This window comes from Lasioglossum baleicum, chromosome 11 (genome assembly GCF_051020765.1).
Source record: "Lasioglossum baleicum chromosome 11, iyLasBale1, whole genome shotgun sequence".
Lineage (NCBI taxonomy): Eukaryota > Metazoa > Arthropoda > Insecta > Hymenoptera > Halictidae > Lasioglossum > Lasioglossum baleicum.
The window spans coordinates 16548148-16568124 of NC_134939.1; the positions used below are offsets into that span (position 1 = coordinate 16548148).

The following is a 19977-nucleotide window of genomic DNA, read 5'->3' on the forward strand; positions in this document are numbered from 1 at the left end:
AAGGACGCACTTTGGTTCCTTTTACGACCTCTTCTACCATGGATTTACGACTTATCGCGCGGTGGAGAACGTCCGCGATCATCCGTAGGACGGCTCTTTAAGTCTCAAGATTCCTGGATACGATGATGCGGCTCGCTGCACCGCGAAACCCCCTGCCTCTCTCTGATCCGATGCGTCTTGTTGCACCCGTTTAATTAGCATTCGCCATTTTCGCCGGTCTTCTTCCGCTCAATGTTGGACTAAAAACTATTTTTCAACTGTTAATAGACTGCGGATTTTATGCATTTGTGACAGGTGAATCGCAAAATTGAAGAAAAATGTTTATTTTACGATCATAATATTCTGGATAAAATTAGACCCAGGTTTAATGAGTGCGATCGTTCGCCATTTTTGCCAGCGTCCTTCCGTTCGATGTCGGACTAAAAATTATATTTCAACTGTTAATGGACTGCGGATTTTATGCATTTGTGACAGGTGAATCACAAAATTAAAGGAAAATGTTCATTTTACGATCATAGTATTCTGGATCAAATTAGAAATTTGAAAATTTTAAATAAAAAAAATTGGAAATTAGAGAATTAAAAATTATTTTTCAACTGTTAATACGACAAGAGCGAGTAGGTGAATCACAAAATGGAAGGAACATTTTTATACGAACATTTTTATTATAATATTTTGGATCGAAATGAACCTACGGTGAAGAGTTCCATGAGTAATTTTGAAAACGCGCGTTCATAGCCGGAAAACCGAAACATCGCAGCCACCGGCATTTATGCAATTCGCATTAAACGCCGGGCAAAGAAGCGCCCCGCAGCAGGACCGCTGATATTATGCTCGAGTGTCCAGTCGTGTCAAAGTGGTATTTTCAATAGACCGCACCCTGGAATCCAGCTCCGGGAAGAATTTGCATTTCCCGAGGGAATCGCGACTGGTCATCGAGACCAACCTTCCCGGTGAATTTCACGGAATTCGAACGACGTCCGAATACAATATCTTTTTGCAAAAATCGATTCAATCGGTAGGAGAACGACGGGATAATATTTTCCGAAGGGTAATGGAGGAGCGAGACGTTGATCAGCGGTGACAGTACCTCGGAATGTCAAGAGACAACCGGGAAGAATTCGAATTTCTCTCTCTCTGTTAGACGAGGGTCTAGCTTCGCGATTCGATCGCTGGCGGGATTCGGCACGTGCAACGTCTTAGGAATCCGACTGATTCCGTAACCGGCAAAACGGAGCTCGATTGGGAATGACAAGGAGACCTGACTACCACCCTCTTTTCCAAACCCCAGCATCCGGGAATGTGGAGCATCTGTAGTTTCCTAAATACTAAGGTCAGTGTCACCCTTCGGTGAATCGAAGGCGGATCTTCTTCTCTCGGTGACTCGGAGGAGGGTCCCCGAATGTTTCTTTAATCCCCGGGTATATATTGAACCAGCCGGATGTCTTGCGGACAAATATTTCCATAGAAAAGGAACAAGGGGTTGCCCCGGGAAAATATTTCCGTGCGCAATCGTCTCGATTATTCGAAATCGGAGACGCTCCTCAGCCTCTGTGTTACGATCAACGAGACCCTCGAGAGAGAGAGGAGTTCATTCTAATTAACCCCCGCGGAATCTTGCCTTTGCTCAGCCTTTTCGAAAGGGTAGACGAGAAAGAAAAATGTAAGAGGATTGCGTTTTAATTATCCACTGTTGGATCTCGACTTTTCTTGAGAAAGAGAGAGTGGAGCGACAATGTTTGACCGTACGCCGGCTTCTAGAATGTCCCGTCGATACACTTCTTGGTTGATTTTGACCCCGTAGCAAATCCCATTTTCCAGGTTTCATCACATCTGCGGAATGGCCGTCGTACTCGCCGGATCTCAACTCTATGAACTCCAGCGTTTGGTCGATTTTGGAGGCCAGGGCCTGTGCTCAGCCCCATAAAAGTTTCGAGTCGCTGAAAAAATCTCTACGCCGGGAGTGGGACCGAATGACACCTGAAGAGCTGCGGCCCATAGCCGAAAATTTCAAAACACGTTTGTAGCCTCTGAATCGGCTCAAAGGGTGGCCACTTCGAAACTTCTTAAATATATGAATACTAAAGGTCTATGTTATGGTTGTTACCATTTGGTTTTTCAAAATTCGTCGATTTGACAGAATTATAATAAGAAATGTTTAACTCCGTTATTTCTTGTCACCCTGTATGTATTCGAGCATTGAATCAACTTTGAAATTAGAGTGCAGCAGTTTTCGGTGGAGCAACAGAGCAAATTTCGGCCGAGTGCCATCGAGATATCGACCGGAACTCGCCTAATCTGTACGACACCGTCGGATTCGGCCCCGTGAGATTGAACGGGAGATCGACAATAAAACTGCATATCGGTTGTGTCTCTCTCCCCCGGCTCCCGGTAATCTACGAAGATTATAGGCGGGCAGAGTTGCCGAAATAACTGCGCGCAAGTAAGTAGAGTCTGCCTGCCATTGTTTCCGTTCAAATCAAAAGCAGTCAAATTCTCCATTGTGATCGCGCCACGTGCTATGGTTTGTGCCGGTGTGCGATCTCTCTCTCTCTCTCACTCTCTCTTTCCCGCAGAGTATAGTATATACGGTATAGCGAGTATAGGCAGAGCGACGATGCTGGAGACGCACGATATAACGTCGCTCGCTTATGTATACACGCTCCCCCCCCCCCTACTTCCCGAAAACCGATGCGCTCGCGCCCCCTGTACGTGTGAGATTTCCGGGTTTGTAGAATGCTGCGTACCCACGAAGGCCCTCGGGTGTCTCTACGTATACACGAACACAACAGGACACGGGAATTGGTATTCCGCCGACTGACAGAGCTAGGCAAACAATGGACGTTTGATTGTTCAAGATTTAGTACCGGTTTACTACTGTCGAATTCGAATTCCTACTGCCACGACGTCTCCTGCCATTCAGCTTCCGTTATCCTGGCTGAACCCGAGCCGTACGAATTTTTTTCACCGCGACACGCGATCATACATTTTTCATGGAAGTCCTCTTGCCCGGGATCTTCGCGTTTTCCAATCTTTCTTAATTGACACTTTGTCCGAATGCTTCCGTTATTATTAAAACGCCGCGATAGAATCAAGATAGAAATGAAGAGGGGCACAAAGCGGAGAAGGCAGAGGGATAAAATAAATAGAAAGATGAATTTCCCGAAATTCAGAGGAATAATATCCGCATTTGCGAAATCCAGTTTCTCAGCCGAGACATTACGGGGGCGGGGGTGGAGAGGGTTGGTCGGCAGCGTTGTAAAATTAGTGTAAAATGTTCTAGAGAAGAGGAACGATATATTTTTAATATTTTACGCTGGCGGGGGAGCTCGAGGAACCACCCCCTAATTTTTCTAGGATGAATATCCGGCCGCTCGGCCCTTTGTGCCCCGGCGAAAAAGGAAACAATTCTCGAAACGCGTGCTTTATCATCGGGTGCACAAAGGGTTGTGGAAAGTATTCCGACCGATCCTGTAGCGGCGGCGTGTAACGTGTACAAAGTAGCCCGGGGAATTGACGTTGACTTTTCTTTCCGTTCGGGAAATCATCCGGCACCTTTCAAACACCGGCGGAAATCAGTTTCGCGGGGTTACAGTAGCACGCTCGGATTCGGCCTTTGTCTCGTTTCGGAACTGGCACACCGGGCAAGAAAAGGAGAAACGATAAGGGAGGAGAGAAAGAGATCGCGTCAGAGAGGGAGAAAGAGAAAGAGAGAGAGAGGGTAGGAGGTGGGGAGAGGGAGAGGCTATTACGTAGACGTAATTCAAAAGCGGGAACGTATGCTTCATTTATTAAAGAGATTGCCTCGAAAGATTGCTGTTTCGCGCATGGCTACGTCTCTGGCGCTGGCTGGCGTTCTGGCTGGGCTGGGCTGGATGGCTGTGCCACGGCTCCCTTCAGCCACGGCCGCTGGTTTCTACACAGCCGTCATCATTATTGTGTCGGTGCCGCTGCAGCAGGCATTCGAATTACGCCGCGTTTATATTCAATTTGTTTCTAGAAATTACAATTTGTCGAGAATTGGCGCGAGACGACGCGGGATGAACCGCGAGCAGCCTCTATCCGCGTGCCCCCCGGCTCTCTTGGCACATAGTCCTTCGGGCACCTGCCTTTTCAAACCCCCCCCCTCCCAATAAAACCCCACTCATCATCCACGAATCTCCTCCATCAATGGCGATCTCGTTATCGAAGCCAATAGGCAACGATTGACATCACTTTCGTTCGATGCAATCTCTTTGACTACGGTCACGCGAAGTATACTTGAGGACGCGTCACCTGATTCACCTTATTTTAACAATTAGACAGCGATTGGCAAATGCAATATTCTGTTTAATACCGATACCACCGACCACGGTCACGTGAAAAATGTTTCAGATGAACACATTGATTCTGGAGCACCGCGAATTATTTCACTCGAGTATATGAAGCGCACTCTCGTCGGGAAAATCGAAACGGGATCGTAGAGCATGGGGTTAATTGCGGCGATTCGACCCGATGACTTTTTATTATTCAACGCGGACCCCGGGTCCTCGTTCAGGGATCGAAACTTTTTAATTCGTCCCGAGCAACCGGATTTTATAGGGAAATTCCAGATCCGCGGCTGTTTCCTTTTGCCCAACGAGCCGAAAAATAAAATGACTGCGGGAATTATTTAATATTTTATCCTCGCTCTACTCCGTGTTGCCGTTTCGCCGGTATCGGTCCCGGCGACGAGGGTTCGGCGGAGAGAAATAAAAAAAGGGGAAGGGGCGTTTAGTATTCCGACGCAATCGAGGCTACACAGGAAAAATACTTTTCTCTCCTCTTTCTCGGTTCGCCGTTTCGCCCACTCGAATTAACCGTATCCGATCTGTATGCACGCAATGTGTAATCGAAAGAATTGAGTATCTTTTACCGACCCCTCGACTTGTAACGAGACTCTGATGTTGCGCTACGACCCGCTGTTCTTCCCCCTTTTTCACGCAAGGGTAGCCGAGGCCGAGTGTACTTTCAAGTGGCCTCGAGATCCGCGTCTGATTATGTTTATTCGTGCATGCCGACTAAGTATATTCTCGATTCTTCTGATGTCTCGAGAATCGCCCCAAATTGCTCGGTAATGGAACCCGCGGCTTGTCGCTGCCTGCGGCCTGATTATCGCCGCCCCTGACTCACCCCCTCCGACTTATTAGTCGATTAGTCCACGGTGAATCGAGCACAACCCCGCAAGAAGATTATTTAGTCGACATCAATCGAAATAATGGAGCGAACGAAGTCAGCAGGTAAAATAACAATGCAACAATTTTCTCGCGATCGAAAACCAATGACAGGGGAATGTTCGCGCGAGTCTATCGATCTCCTAAGGTTTTGCCTGCGTGGTGCATCCGCGAGGCCGTGTTGCAGTCCAGTGTCGTATCTTACCACTCGGGGCTCGGCGTTCTTTTAAATAGGAACTTGCGAAATATTCATGGACGATATTCAAGCCCCATTCAAATACTCGGGGCACACACAAACTCGTACTCGCCCGTATGGTACGGTTCAGCGTGCACCCCCCGCCCGACCACCCCTTCGAGACTCGACCGAGGCGAGGGTGTATTTAGGTTGGCGTACGTTCAGATAGACAGAACGCGGGGTTGAAGGGGTGTTGTAGGCGGCGAATGGTGAGGGTAGTAGAGAAAGAGCGAGAGAGAGAGACTTCGTGTGGAGGTGGGTGGTGGATCGTGGATATACAAGGGAGAGGGTAGAGGGAGAGGGGAGGGTGTGAGACGCGCGTTAACGCGGTATCCGCGCGTTTCGCGCTCTGCCCCATCATAAAAGAGCCCCCACCGTCTGCGCATCGGTGTATCTTTAGAAATATTGGTTAGATTTACATATTTTACCGTAAAGAGAAGTACCCGGGGCGAAGTAAAGGAAGAGACCGGTGTCTGGCGGAAGACGCGAGAGGAGGGAGGGGGTTGGTCGACGATAGCGGTGGCCGTGGTTCCGAGAGAGTGGAGAGGCCGGGGATGGTTTGGCGGGGGGTGGAGTTAGATGGGAATCCAGCGGAGTTGCTTGAATGCGGGCGGCTTCAGAGATGCTAAATATTAATACCTACTAGTGTTCCTTTTATGCTCTGTCTACCCCACTACCAACCCCTATCGCTCTTTTCCACCAACCGCGCCACCCCCGTGGCACCCTCTCGCGCGCGTATCTACGCGTGTACGCTGTCTCTCTTTCTCGATTCGTTTGCTCTCCGTCCGTGTATCTCTTTCAACCGGCGTGTCTTCTTCCTCTCTTTCGCCCCGGTGCTCGACGCCGCATATCGTTGTCTCTTTGGACGCTGGCCGACAGAGAGGACCACAGAAAGAGAGAGAAAGAGCCACGGCTCTCGCGCGTTTGCAGACGCTCGCCTCCGGGCTCTCTCCTCATTCGATGGTCCGTTTTCACGGCATCGTTTCAGAGTAATAATGAATGCACACTCGATAATACAACTGCCGGGCCCGAGCAATTTCGCTTTGTCGCCGCCGGTTTTACCTCTGTGCGCCAAGCATCGCGCGCGCGATGCACGCCAGCGCCACCTCCTTTTCAACGCACCGCCTTTTGCGAACGCCGGCTCTCTCTCGCCGTCGCGCCGCGCCGCGCCGGGGCAAGTATTTATTTTAACGCTGCCCAAGTGCGAGAGCTCGTCCACCGGCCGCCCGGGAATTTCACTTCGACCCGTGTTTCATACCATCCCGAAGAACAGACGACCTTGCCGATCGTGGCTTTCAAAAAATATTTGGTCATTTAATTTTCAATCCCGGAGGGCGCAGACGATGATTTTCGTCGGCGAACTGCTGAAAAATCAGCGTGAAAAGATGCATCCGCGATCGTGGGCGCGCAGAGACGCGTGCGTGACGAGGCATTGCGAAGATCCAAAGGGGGTGGTTCTTTACTTAAGCATTTCCTTCGGCAGGCTCTCGCATCCGTCACACTCTCTTTTGATCGTTAGTTAAGAAGTGAATAATATTAATTAAAACGTTCTTTCGCGGTGTTGGTCTTTCTTCTCCGGGGCTGGAGGGGGCCGAGCGTCGTCGAGCCCTTCGCGCAGACGAGACGAAGAGAGAACGAGAGAAAAAGAAAGGAGCGGAAGAAAGAGGGTGGCAGTCGTCGGGAACGTGGTGGGAACCGCCGGCACTCGACTTGTCGCTCCTTGTTGGATATTTATTCGTTCGTTCGTTTTTTATTTATACTCGAGGTCTGAAGACCCGCCTTATTTGCACCCATCCCACCCCTCGAGCTCTGTTCCCGACCTCCATCCCCGTTCCGCGCGTTCCTCGCGAGCAGTTCCTTTAAACGACGCGACTGCTGCCGCTCGACTCGAAACCCTTTTTCGCTTCTCCTCCCTTCCCTCTTTCTCTATCCCTCTCTTCGTCATCCAGCCGGCTCCGAAGGAAAGGAGGAGGAAAAAAGAAATTAATGGACGCATTCGAATGAATTTTATTAATTGAATCGCGCGCAGGGCGCCGCGCTTCGACGCGACCCGATGCAACCCTTTGTGCGAACCGGCGGGGGTGACTTGTTGCAATCGCCTTTTTAAATCGTCCTCCCTCCGGCTTGCTCAAAAAGAGACAAACCTGATGCCACTGCCTACCTACCGTGGCTGCTGCTGATGCTGCCGATTGCCTTTTGCCCGTTATCACCCTTGGCTGGAGGACGGTTATTGCCGCAGACGGACACGGGGTAAAAAGTAATTGCTGTCAATATGGAGATTCTATTGGCGCTGCGCGTGCTCCTTCGTGCATGAGCTCGCGTTTATTGAAGTCAGACAGCCTCCTGGATTGGGGCGCGCGATTACGCGTGTCTGGCTTGCACACACCTTTTCCACTTCTGCGCTCAGCCTCGATCTTCAGACGTACAAAACTATTTTTAAGAATAACCTGTTAGCAGAAATCTATTCTGGCAATCTTCTAATGTAACGTATTTTTATTTTGCACGGAAATCAGAAATCTCTCCGAAAAGTCCTGGCATCCCAGCAAATCATTTCCAGCTTTCGAATAAACAGAAAAATTTGTAAAAAAAAGAAACGATTCAGCCCGCGGCAACGGCACTCCGATTAATCGGTCGATGGAGCCGCAATTTTCGTGGAACAATGGCGGGAAAAAGCGGGGCGGGATTTTTCCAGGTGAAGAGAGAGGGAGAGAGAGAGAGCTTCGAAATATCTATTACCAGCCGACGCAAACTGTTCGCTTTGAATATTGAATCGGGCGTCGCGCGGATGCGTTCGGGAGGGAATCTAATCCGCGAAGAAGCAATTTCGCGGGCGCGGGTCCGTTGCATCAATTTGCGTCGTCTGCTTGACAAACGATCAAATTCTCTATGCAAAGAAATCTACGAGGGATATTTCGTTCGCCTCTCTTTTTCTTCCTCGCCTCTTCGCCCGTCCTCTGGCACGGGGCTCCTCTCCGTAGCCGAAAGCACGGCTCCGATACTCTACAACGGGGCACACGTTCTGAATACATTTATACCACGCCGCGCGTCATCTCGCATTTTACACGACGTTGTAACGCGGCAGGGAAACCGACAGGTAATACATGAAGACGTCAAACGCGATGCTCGCGCTTGTTTTTCGCCGCAACGCTTGAACGTACGCTGTCTACGTCATCCCTTAACCCGCAAACACTGTTCGCAAGCAATTTGATTCAACGCCGCACCGCTCCTTGCGATCGGAATTTTTCTTAGGGGGGTAATTTGATCCCATGCATTTTGTAAGTAAAACGAAAGACAAAAATTGTCTGCGTAAGTATTTGAATGCTTAAAAAATTTAAAACATATCACTAGACTGCGGATTTTATGCATTTATGACAAAAATGGGCACGTATAATTTAAAGCAGTGAACGAATTAAGAAGATTTAAGGATATCTGTGTATTAATTTCAGCTTAACAAGACGATTAAAAGAAGAAAGAAATTTCTATTTGGCTCTTGTGTCTTGCGATCAGTGCAAACATTTTTTATTTTGCATAAAGATCCGCAGTCTACATATCACACACAGAATTCAAGAAGATTTTTCGAAATTTTCCTGCAGATGATTGATCCTCCAAATGGCTGCAGTCTGCAAAATAAAAATTAAGCATTGATTTCCTTTTGCTAACACTTTTTGTGGTAATTGCGTAAAATCCGCAGCCTATTGATCTAGAGTAGGAGAGGACACGTGGAGGAGGATCGTGAAGAGGCGAGCTCGTTATCGAAGAATTGAATATTTCCAGGGGTTCGGGGGGCGAAAAAGTAGTCGATTAATGGAAGCCGGGGCTTCGGATAAGATCGAGCGGTGTCTTGAGCACTGGAGTGACGTTGGAGCGAGGTTCGAGGCACTCGAGGCTACAGGAAGATACACACGGTTGGCAGCGGCAGTCGATAGGGAACGGATGGGTGGCTGTATACACACCGTGATTTCTGTCTTTGCCCCCAAACCCCCTCCTCCCCACCCGTCCGTTCCGCTCATACGCACGCTCTTTTCGTACGCACGCATCAGCTCATCCTCTCGTCTTTTGGCTTCGACTCTTCCGTGTCTAACGGCCTCCCCCGCTGCCTATCCGAGCCCGCACCCGGCTCCTTTAGGCCTTTCCTTTCAATGTTGCCTTATTGAATATCCCACGAGTGGAAAATCAGTTCAACCTCCCTGAAAGGAGTCCACGAACCCCAAGCTACGAGGCTCTGCTGCTCGCCTCGTTCTTCCTTTCGTTTCCCTGTCCCCCCTCTCGCCCTCTCGCTCGCTCTTCGCGTGCTTCGAGTTTATCGTGTTCAATGCGATTTCCTGCCGATCAAAATCGGATCGCGGAAAGAAGGAGCCTCTCGTCGACGGCGAGGGTTCTGCCAGCCGAGCAACAAATCGTCGCGTCGGATTTGCGGTAAAAGTGACGCTTTTGTGGTCGGAGGGGGCGAACGGGATTCTACGATTATTGGCCCCGAGCCGGGGATGGATTAATTATCACCGACGGGAATCATTGTATCGACGGCTGCGCTCGTTCTATTCAGATCGCGAGCGATTCTCCCTATATTCAACCCTCGAGGATCGAGATTCTAACTTTTATCCGCGAACTCTGTCTCTAATTTCGCTCCCGGAGAATTCTCGTTCGTTTGCGTTTCAGTAGAAATTCGAAAGGGTTCAAGATACAATTCGATTTTCTCGTATACCGATAAATTCACGGTGACTGGTAGAGTTGTCGCCTGGAATCCGAAGACGATCGCCGATCAGCTTTAAGCCGAACGAGGGGTTCCGGGTTGGTTCTTTGGATCGAGTGCATCATCAAGCGCTGAAGATGAAAGGTGGCTGGGCGCATAAAAGCTATTCCCAAATGCCAAGCAGCGTCGGGATGTCGACGTCGGACGTAGCCGGGGCTCTTTTCAGGGCTCGTCGCGGCGACGAGCGCGGCACGGCACGTCTCTCTTCTCTTCTCTTCTCTACTCTCGTCGTCTCTACTCTTCTTCCACGTTGCTGGTCGTGGTTGTGCGCGTACGTACGGTCAGCGCTCGTATCAGCATCAGCTTCACTCCGTCGCGTCGCCGAAACACGATGTGCAAGGCCTGATGGGCGCGGATGTGCGAGAGCATCGCACACACGCGATCCCATGCCATGCAGTCAATAGATAATACCGCGGGAGTCGGGAGTTCTGTGAATGCCCGGCCCGAAGATCAAACAGCAAACCTAAACCGCTGTTTGTTTTTCATCACGCCCCTGATCTCTTATGCAACCCCCGTTTTATTCAGAATTTAGGTTAGGTTGGCCCGATATGCACGTACATGTACACATTGCACGCACATAGACCGACGATGCGGTGCCCGCCGCGCGCTCATAGATGCACACGAGTCCACAGGTATCGACTCGTTTTGCCTCCGTGAATTCGCAACGTCTTGCACTTCCCCCTCGCCGGCCATTCCCGTCCATCTTTCTTTTCTCGTTTTTCCCCCCTTTCTTTCCGAGTCTCCTCTATTATTCCGTTTCCTTTCTCTCGCTTCCTCTTATTTATCTCTCTTTGTCTTTCTCTGAAGCTCACCTCGGTCACCCGTCTTCCATTCCCTCTTTTACTTTTTCTCGCCGCTCGGCAACTACCCTGGGATGCATCGAAAGTCACCTATACAACTGCAACACACACGGTCGGGCACGGCTCCGCCTGTGTATGCGACTCTTGCTGCAACGCCGATTCACCCTTGGGGGCCGACAAGGAACGAACGCACACATGGCCCGCGACAAGAGTCTACGGGATGTGTCTCAAAGGTACTGTCGTTGCAAATTACTTTGTCTCGACTGCCTGCGGATGGCAACTTCAATTGGATTCCCGTGTGTGCGAAGAAATTCCGTCGATTCCAGCCGAATATCTTTGCTCCAGGACGTACCACCCGAACTCGGACGAATCTACACCGGTACCTCGTGGAAAAATGAATGAATCGTCCGGTGCAATGTTTTCTCATCCGACGCGTGGTTTTCGAGACAATTCAGATTCGGTGGGACACGAGCGCGTGGTTCCGGCGAAGGGGAACAGGACAGCCATGGTCAGACGTTTCAATAAGAAATTTTACTTCTAGTTATAATTAGACAGCGGATTGGCTCCTGTTTACAGGATGTTTTTGTTGGGATTTCATCAATTTTTGTTGAAATTTCATCAATTATCAAGTAGGTATTACTCTTACCCCTGATTCATTAAATCCTAAACATTTTTTATCTTTGAGGTGGACATTAAGTAAATTAATAAATACATGTTCGTTTTACTACCTATTTATACCTATTTCGTAATGTTTTTTCGATACAATCCCTTCAAGGTGTAAAATTTCAAACTTTGATAATTATTATAAATTTTTAAATGTTTTCGGCGCAACGGTTCGATCGTTTATTACGAATTATAAAGCAACTTTGTTCATTGTCAAACAAAATCAACGTTTCGATCCTAGTTTGGATCTTTTTCAAGATTTATTTGAATCGCGTCTGTAAACTATAACATTACTATAACATATTTAATTTACAGACGCGATTCAAATAAATCTTGAAAAAGATCCAAACTAGGATCGAAACGTTGATTTTGTTTGACAATGAACAAAGTTGCTCTATTATTCGTGATAAACGATCGAACCGTTGCGCCGAAAACATTTAAAAATGTATTATTCGAAAATACGATCGATAGAAGAAACATATTTGATAATTATTCCTTTGAGTGCTTGTTATGGTGGACCTATGTACCAAATTTTAAGCTTGTAGGTCAATGGGAAGTACCCAAAAGGTTTTGATGATCTGTCAGTCAGTCAGTCAGTGACAAATTCAGCGATTTTTGAGGTCCTATATCTCGGAACCTACTAATGTTGGAAGATTAATGTTTTGTCAATATTGAGACACGATAACATTTAACAAGTGTACGAAATTACATCTCTCTATCCACCTCCAGTGTCGAGTATGAGCCTCTAAAAAAGGCTAAGTTGTTTCGTGTAAAAGGAGGTAGTGCGAGAACTTGGCTGGTGCACTACCGTGCAACTAGATTGAATAAATCTTGACGCAGCCTAAATGAGGCATATCCGAAATCCGAGTGTGGTAAAGGGACTAGGGTAGGAGCCGGAGGGATCGATGAAGAACTCTAAATCGACAATGGGTCCAAGATGGCGTCGTCAGAAGAGTTACGCCCGCGAGACTCGCGGCATTTCGCGTTATTCTCATACAGACGAAGTATCCGAGAGCATTATCTTCGTGCATAATGCATACACACCGGCAGCAGAAGCAACCTCCCCCATTTACAGAGGGTTGGATTCTCCGGCACCCGGTAGGAGAGGAGGTGGAGAACGGGTCTCTCGCTCTCTCGCGGGTTCCCCTCTCCCCATCCACCCACGCCTTTTTCTCCGGCCAAGTATTTCATGTTATTTTATTGTGTTGCGACTCAATAGTGGCCTCCCTCCGTTTCGCCCGTTACATGTAACGTTCTTTCCCTCTCTCTCTCTCTCTCTTCCTGGTTCTCTCGTCTCGCGTGCGAGGACATACCGAAATGTATGACGGCGCACGAGTTGCACATATGCGAGAGGATCATACCTCTACGATGGCGGAGGAGTTAAGGGGAGAGGCGAGAGCAGAGCTCGGGGGATGCATGCAGATACACCGAGTACTTAGCATTAAGTATTCAGCGCAAGGGGATCACGTATTATCGCCGACTCCCTGCACGCCGTACGATTATTTATTGCCACCCGGTACGTATATCGCGCTGGGAAAAAGGAAAGTACTTACCCAACGCCACCTAATGCCTCATCTCCTGCCTGCTCGCTGCTACTCTGTTTCCTTATTCCTGACGGCCGGCCGACGTCTTTCTCGCCATTCAATTCTTTACCGCACAAAGAGAACTGTTATCTGTATGCCGCAGCCGGTGTCCACCCCGTACGCCCATCTAAACAACGCGACATTCTTATGTGAATCCTAAGACGCAACGTACCAAGCATCGCTCTACTAGAATTTGGGGGTTGTATAATATCAGGAAAAATTGGTACGCGCGTCTGCCGTATATAGTTTCTCATTGTAGTTTAATTCGAGGGTGCAAGGGGATCTTTATACAAAATAAAAATTGTCTGCGTCGATTGCAAGACATAGAAACCGAATAGAATGCTATTCCTCTCTTAACAATTTTAATAGATGAGGAATCATATATTGACGTGTTCAATTTTCAAAACTTTACTCAACTTTGCTATAAATTCGTGAAGATCCGCAGTCTGGTAATTACCATTAATTAAAAAAAACTGGCGCAACGTCCTTAGCTGCAGGGCCAATAGATCGTCGGTGTTTTTGCCGCGGGAGTGGCGAGTATTTTATTGGTCAATTCCAGAGATTATCCGGGTGTGCTGTGTGGTCTCGCGAAAATAAGTTCTCCGCGAGGGAAAGGAGGAAGCGACGGAAAGAATCCGGGAATTCGGGGGGGGTGCGGGCGGCGGGGGTGTTCGGTAGCGGAACGCGAAACTTCCGAGAGAACGGTTGCAGGGAAAAAGGGATGAAGGGAGAAAGGCAGAGCTTGTTTCGCAAACAGTTAGGAAATAGCTAACGCCGAGGATAAAGTGGTATCGGAACGAGACGATCGTCGAACAGATGCCGGGCCATAAAACAACCGCTTCCTCTTCTCCACCCCCTATCGCTCTATCCCAGCCCCGTGGAGCAAGCCAACTAGCGTTTCTCCTAATGGGCCAAGACAAACTGCGCCCCCGCCGTTCGGTGTTTAGTGTCTGGCTTGCAGGGGTTGCTCCCGGAGAATTTCTTCCAATACCCATTATCTCGAGGCTCCGTCTTTCCATCCGCCCTCCACCGTCCCTCGATCTTCGTTACCGTATTTCTCCGTGGTTTTCTTTTATTTCACGAACGCGTGTTTCGAACGCGCATCAACCGCGATAAGGTCGGCTGCTGCCTCGTTCCACGGATCCCCTTCTTTCCGAATGGAAAACTCGGAGTCGTCCCCTGGCGGGTTCGTCGACCACCCGAGTGCAATTGAAATAACGTCGTCGTCGTCTACGCTGGACAACTATGAAACCTTCATGTAGATTGCACGAACACACTGGCGAAAGTGCTTCTCCAGTTCCTCCAGAGGGTGAGAATGCGTTCCATTTTTTCTAAATCTATTCTGCTACACCTACGGCCCTCCACCAAAAATGTGGCAATAAACTCGGCTAATCGTGTACACTGCGGACGAACAATTTTACACTATACAATGGCTAATATTAATTTTACCACGACGGCGAATTATATGTTGCGACTAACGACTATCTTATAATGCATTCGACTCGACTACGACTTTGTCTTTCTATATTCATTCTATATAAATAATATTAATCCTCAAATACTATTAATTCTATACAAAATCTATGATATTAACCCCTCAATTAATATTAATTGTATATAAATAATATTAATTCTCTCAAATAATATTAATTCTATATACAAAATCTATAAAACTTTCTCAAGTCTTTAACTTTAGAACTCTCTGTCTCACCGCCCGCTTGTCCTGTTTTATGTGGCCCGGCTCCTTTCTCTAATATCCGGGCCAACGCAGTTCGTCCTTCCTCTCTCACACACACGCAGCCATGTATCCATCTCACAAAAATTAGAAGTACATCAATTGACTCGGACACGTGCTATTATACAAAAATTGTCAGCGATTCTTGGCGACTCCCTCCTCCCCCGCTTTCGCGCATTAGGTATACATAGGAAGACAACGGTCGAGAATGTATCGGGAGCCTGCATACATGAATAATATTGTGAATGTTAATGCACAAGACATATTGAACATCTAGGAGTGCTGTACCCTGAACACCGATCCCTTCTCTTCGTGTCGCGTTGATTACGGGAATCTGTAACTTCGTTAACAAATTCAACCTTCACTCGTCGTCCGTCAGCAGGGGTCTCGAGCCGGAATCGATCGTGCTTAATATTCTCTCGTCCTCGCCCCTCTGTCGATCCCCACCCGGAAAACTAAAATAATCCGAAGAAATTCTCTCGGATAAAAACACCTCATCCAAGCAGACACCTCTTTCAATGCCAAAAATATAAAACCGGTGAGGAAGAGAGAGAGAGAGAGAGAGAGAAGGCGGGGGGGATGAAATGATCGTCATCGCGTCGGCGCCGGAGGTAGAGCGGCGGAAGGAATGCACAAATAATGATAGCTCGCCGTTATTTCTCATTAAAAACAAGGGATTCATCGTTCGCCATTATCGCAGAAGTGGTGGTGTGCCCTGCTTCAGGGCCGAAGCGCGCGAGCACGCCCGCGCGACACGGACACGCGCGAAAGTGCCCCTCGCGCATCAATATGCCAGCGCGTAACAGCAGGAACAAATGAGTGTCATTGAGAGGTGTCACTTCGTGGCATATTCGTTTTTTATTTCCCGCGTGCTCGTTACCTATCCGCTACGCGGCTCATTGTCGTTGAGCGTCGGCCGCGCTCGAGTGCTTCAAGCCCGGCAGATTACAAATAATCAGCACCCGGAGCGTGGCTATCCCTTTCTCTCCGATATCTCTAGTGCATCTTCTTTTTACCCTGTCGTCGTCGCTTGTCGCCACTTCACCGGCAACCAAACCAAAACCCCAACCCCCGCGACGCGCCGCGCCAGCTCTGGCCGACGACAGAACCTTTCGATTCATTTTTCCGGCGATATAACAACCCGCGTCGCTGATCTGCTCATCGTTCCGTGTCTACCGGCTGAATGGAACGTCTTTGTCTCGCCCGCGCCGCTAACAGAGGAAAGGAGACAATCGTTTCGAGAGGACAACCCCTTTTTACAATCCTCCCCCGCTCGTGGCAAACCTCCCACCACATCAAACTAACCGTGAAACGAAAAATTAATTTTCGATCGCACAGAGACATCCCAGGATTTGTTTCGTAATTTTGCTGATTCGATCCAGCAAGATCTAAGACGATATTCTTTTAATATTTTTCTGTGCTGAAGCTTTGTCAGTTTAACCCTGGAGGCTCGGCGAACGCCTTTTCCAAATATAATTCGAGGATGGAGAGTTTTGAGTATTATAGATCGTAAAACATTTTTCAAAGTGAAATTGTGGAGGAGTGTGATAGAATTTCGAGAAAATACGAACTTTATTGTATATGTTTGTGCTTGATAGTTTCGCACATGGTCCACTGACCACATTTGTTTGTTCTGATGCTGCACAGGGATCTGGTGCTGCATATTCGTTTCATAGGGAACACAGCTTTGAGCTATTGTTGCTGGCGTTTACGTTAATTGGTAATTTGACGAAAGCCTCTGGCTCGAACCGATGCTGGGAATCCCGCTGTAGAAATGGTAGTCACTGGCGAATGTGATTTCCTGTGAAATCGTCGAGATTCGCGGAATAATTCGCCCGACACGCTTCATCTTATTTCGGATCGAATACTTTCTACACCCAGCAGTTTCCTTTCCGGTCCGTTCAATTCATTTCCAACTTAGATCGCCATTTACCAAAACAACGAAGTTCCGTCGAAAAATTTTGTGAATTAAAAAAATGCAGCTAGAACTGCAATTCATTCGGTGTAAACAAATCTTGAAAATGATTTTAAAACTATGCAATTTAATTTTAATTTTTATCTAAACATATTTGTATTTTCGAGTGTTTGCGTTTTAAATATTTTTTTTTGACAAATAATGAAATCACGGAGGAAATGATTATGGCATTCTTCGAGTCGGTGAGACCAGGACAGTGACGCCTGCCGAAATTTTCGACGTACCAGCTTTAACAGATTGCGTAGCTCATAAACGCAACGTAGCCTAAAGCTATATCGACTACTAAGCAGCATGTAGTACGAATATACCTCGGTATATGCAGTGTATACGCCCGTAATTACCTTTACCCTTAATTATCTATCCAATTAGCCGCAAGCTATTATGATTAAACCTATACTATAAGTTTATAATAACAATTAGTTACTATCGACCACCCCTACGACATGGTAATTCGCACTTAGCGCGATGAATCGCGCCGCGATTGAGTCTGAAGTATCGCGAGTCAATTATCTCTTCATTCTTTGCATTCTGGGTGGCGACCCGAAGCTATTATTCCGTGCTTCGGTTGCACAACAGCTTCGCTTCACATATTACGTGCTATCAACACTGGAGTTGTCTTCTATTTCCCTGCGTTCTCTAAAATTAATATTACGTGTTAAAATTATTATTAAAACGAGAAGCATATTTTTTCCCCGGCATTGCTGGACGGAAGAAATAATTGATGGCGCGGCTTAATATTTTAGTAATTCCATCTCGAAGGAGGGCTTTTTTCGCGAAACAAAGTGTTTGCGCGGCGAAACGTTCAATTTTACGGTGAATGTAACATCGCGAGGCCATTCAGCGGTGGTATTGTTTCCCCCAAAGCGACGTTTTTTCTAGGTACAACGTAATTAAATGTGATACTCGAGCCTCGCTTCCGTTTCGAGTGGCCATTGAAAAATAAGTCGCCCCCATACCATCGCGCGCAATTGTCATATTTCCAAGTGGCAAGAAATGAAATAGAAGGACACGGCCGACAGAAATATGGTGTTCGTTAATTTAGTGCTTCTCGCCCCCTCCTGTAGCTCTCCGCAGTCATTATACCTTCGGATAATTAACTCGATTTTTCTTCCACGGAGGAGGAGATAATTGCACCGATGAGGTACGAATGTTTCAGCTCGTTAAACGTGTTATTCCTCCTAGCAAACCGTTCAAAGGCCAATTATCTTTACTACGCCGCTTATGTATAAGTACAATCAATGTACACACACATACAAATCCTGCGAAGAAAAAAATCTGAAGCGGAGAAAAAGAAAGACGGAAAGAAAGACGAGGGGAAACCGGGGGCCTGATAAATTTTCGTTTGTCGCGAACGTTATCGGCGTCGCGTTCGCCACTCAATAAATGATTTCCGCGGAAACGAGTTATTAGTCCATTAGACGGGAATTGTCCGTGATGGAACGTAACGACGCTTTCTGCATAATGCAGCCCATAAAGTCACCGATGCGTTCTATGCCTCGGCCTCAAGAAGAAGCTGTTAAAAAATCGCGGCTCCCTCGATGCTAATCAACTGGAATTAGCGCAGGCTACTTTATGTTTCCTTTGTTCGTAAATATCGAGTTCATTCGATTCCTGTTACTCGCCGGAACCAGCTCTTCAGATCCCTATCTTCTCTTTATTAGCAGCCTCTGCTTTCCTCTAATTCAGCCAGCGAGTTTTTTAATATTCCAGGCGCAATTAAACAGACTTCACATTTTTTATTCTACTCTATACGGATTGTTCTCACTTCTTGGCACGTATTGAAGCGACTTAGAATTGTTTTAGCATTCGATAACGCGAATGAACGAACGGCTTTCACGCCCGACATTTCCATACGGCGAAGCAGGAAGCGCGCGTGTAAAAATCATCGGGAGAATTCCGGCGGGATACAATAGGAAATCGGTGGATGCGCGCATCTGGCATCGAGAAACTCGATATGCAAAGTGGAAAACAAAACTCTGACCTGGCTGACAGAGGTACACCTTTGATTCCTCCCCGTGAAAGAGGTATGGAAATCACGGGGGACGTTTGATCGAAAATACGTTGGTCGTCTCGATTACGAGACTCCTCGAGATCGTTCAAGGAAATGTTCAAGGAAGTGTCACCGATTCAGCATCTGTCGGGAAACTTCTGGCTCTGGAAATCACAGTGTCTCCTGAAAACCGAAGAGTACACGTTGGGGAACGTGTTGTAAAAACGAGTCTGCAAAAATCCGCAGAACGCGGAGACTACGGTCGTCGGCAACGGCCAAAAAAGAGATCTATCGCGGCATCGTGCAAAGGGTAGGGAGTGAGTGGAGGGTGGAGTCTAGCGTAATCGCCATAATAAATAGGAAAGTTTCGGTTTAATTATTCTCGAGAGGGTCTCCATCATCCGGGCGACGTGATTCCGACGCGAGGGGTTAATTATTAGAGCCGGAGCATATGAAACGGTTGACGAGCACGCGTGTCTGAGACAATGGCTCGAAATCCCGCAGCTTGTGATTCATTCAACGAGCGAAGTCGATCGCTCGCGAAACGGACTGACATCTCTTTTCAGCGGTTCGTGGCACTCGAAAGAGAGACAAACAGAAAGCTAGAGAGAGAGAGAGAGAGAGAGAGAGAGAAGGAGAGGTTAGAGTCGAAGGACCATTTACCCGCGTGACACGTCGTTTCCTTCATAAGTTGTCACGCGACAACGATGCAGACGATTCACGAGCGTCGCGGTGGCTCCCTTTTCTCAAGAGGGTCAGGGTCGACGCTTCAAAACGCACATACACACACTGACACGCTCGCACAACACGCACATTGAAAACGCAATGGAAACGATCCCGAAGGCGATGGTCCCCGGTCCGTCGTCTACCGGTCCGCGGCGAATATCTGCAGGAAGTTAAACAAAAAGAAATCCCCGGGAGCCCCTGAATATTCTGAATCGATTAAATAATCGAAGCCTGCCATCTAGTTTCCCCGCCGACGCCGAAACCAACACACACACACACACACACACGCTCGCCTCGTCCTCGTACTTTGCCTCGCATACGCGTGCTC

General features: G+C 47.9%; 1 protein-coding gene across 1 annotated transcript in view; it reads right to left on the reverse strand.

The window, feature by feature from the left end:
• LOC143213353 (uncharacterized) overlaps nucleotides 1-19977 on the reverse strand; it is a 238620-nt gene that overhangs the window by 60948 nt on the left and 157695 nt on the right. The window contains exon 4 of the mRNA XM_076433109.1: nucleotides 13194-13350. The gene's annotated coding sequence lies outside the window, so the exon portion shown is untranslated. The remainder of the gene's footprint in view (nucleotides 1-13193; nucleotides 13351-19977) is intronic.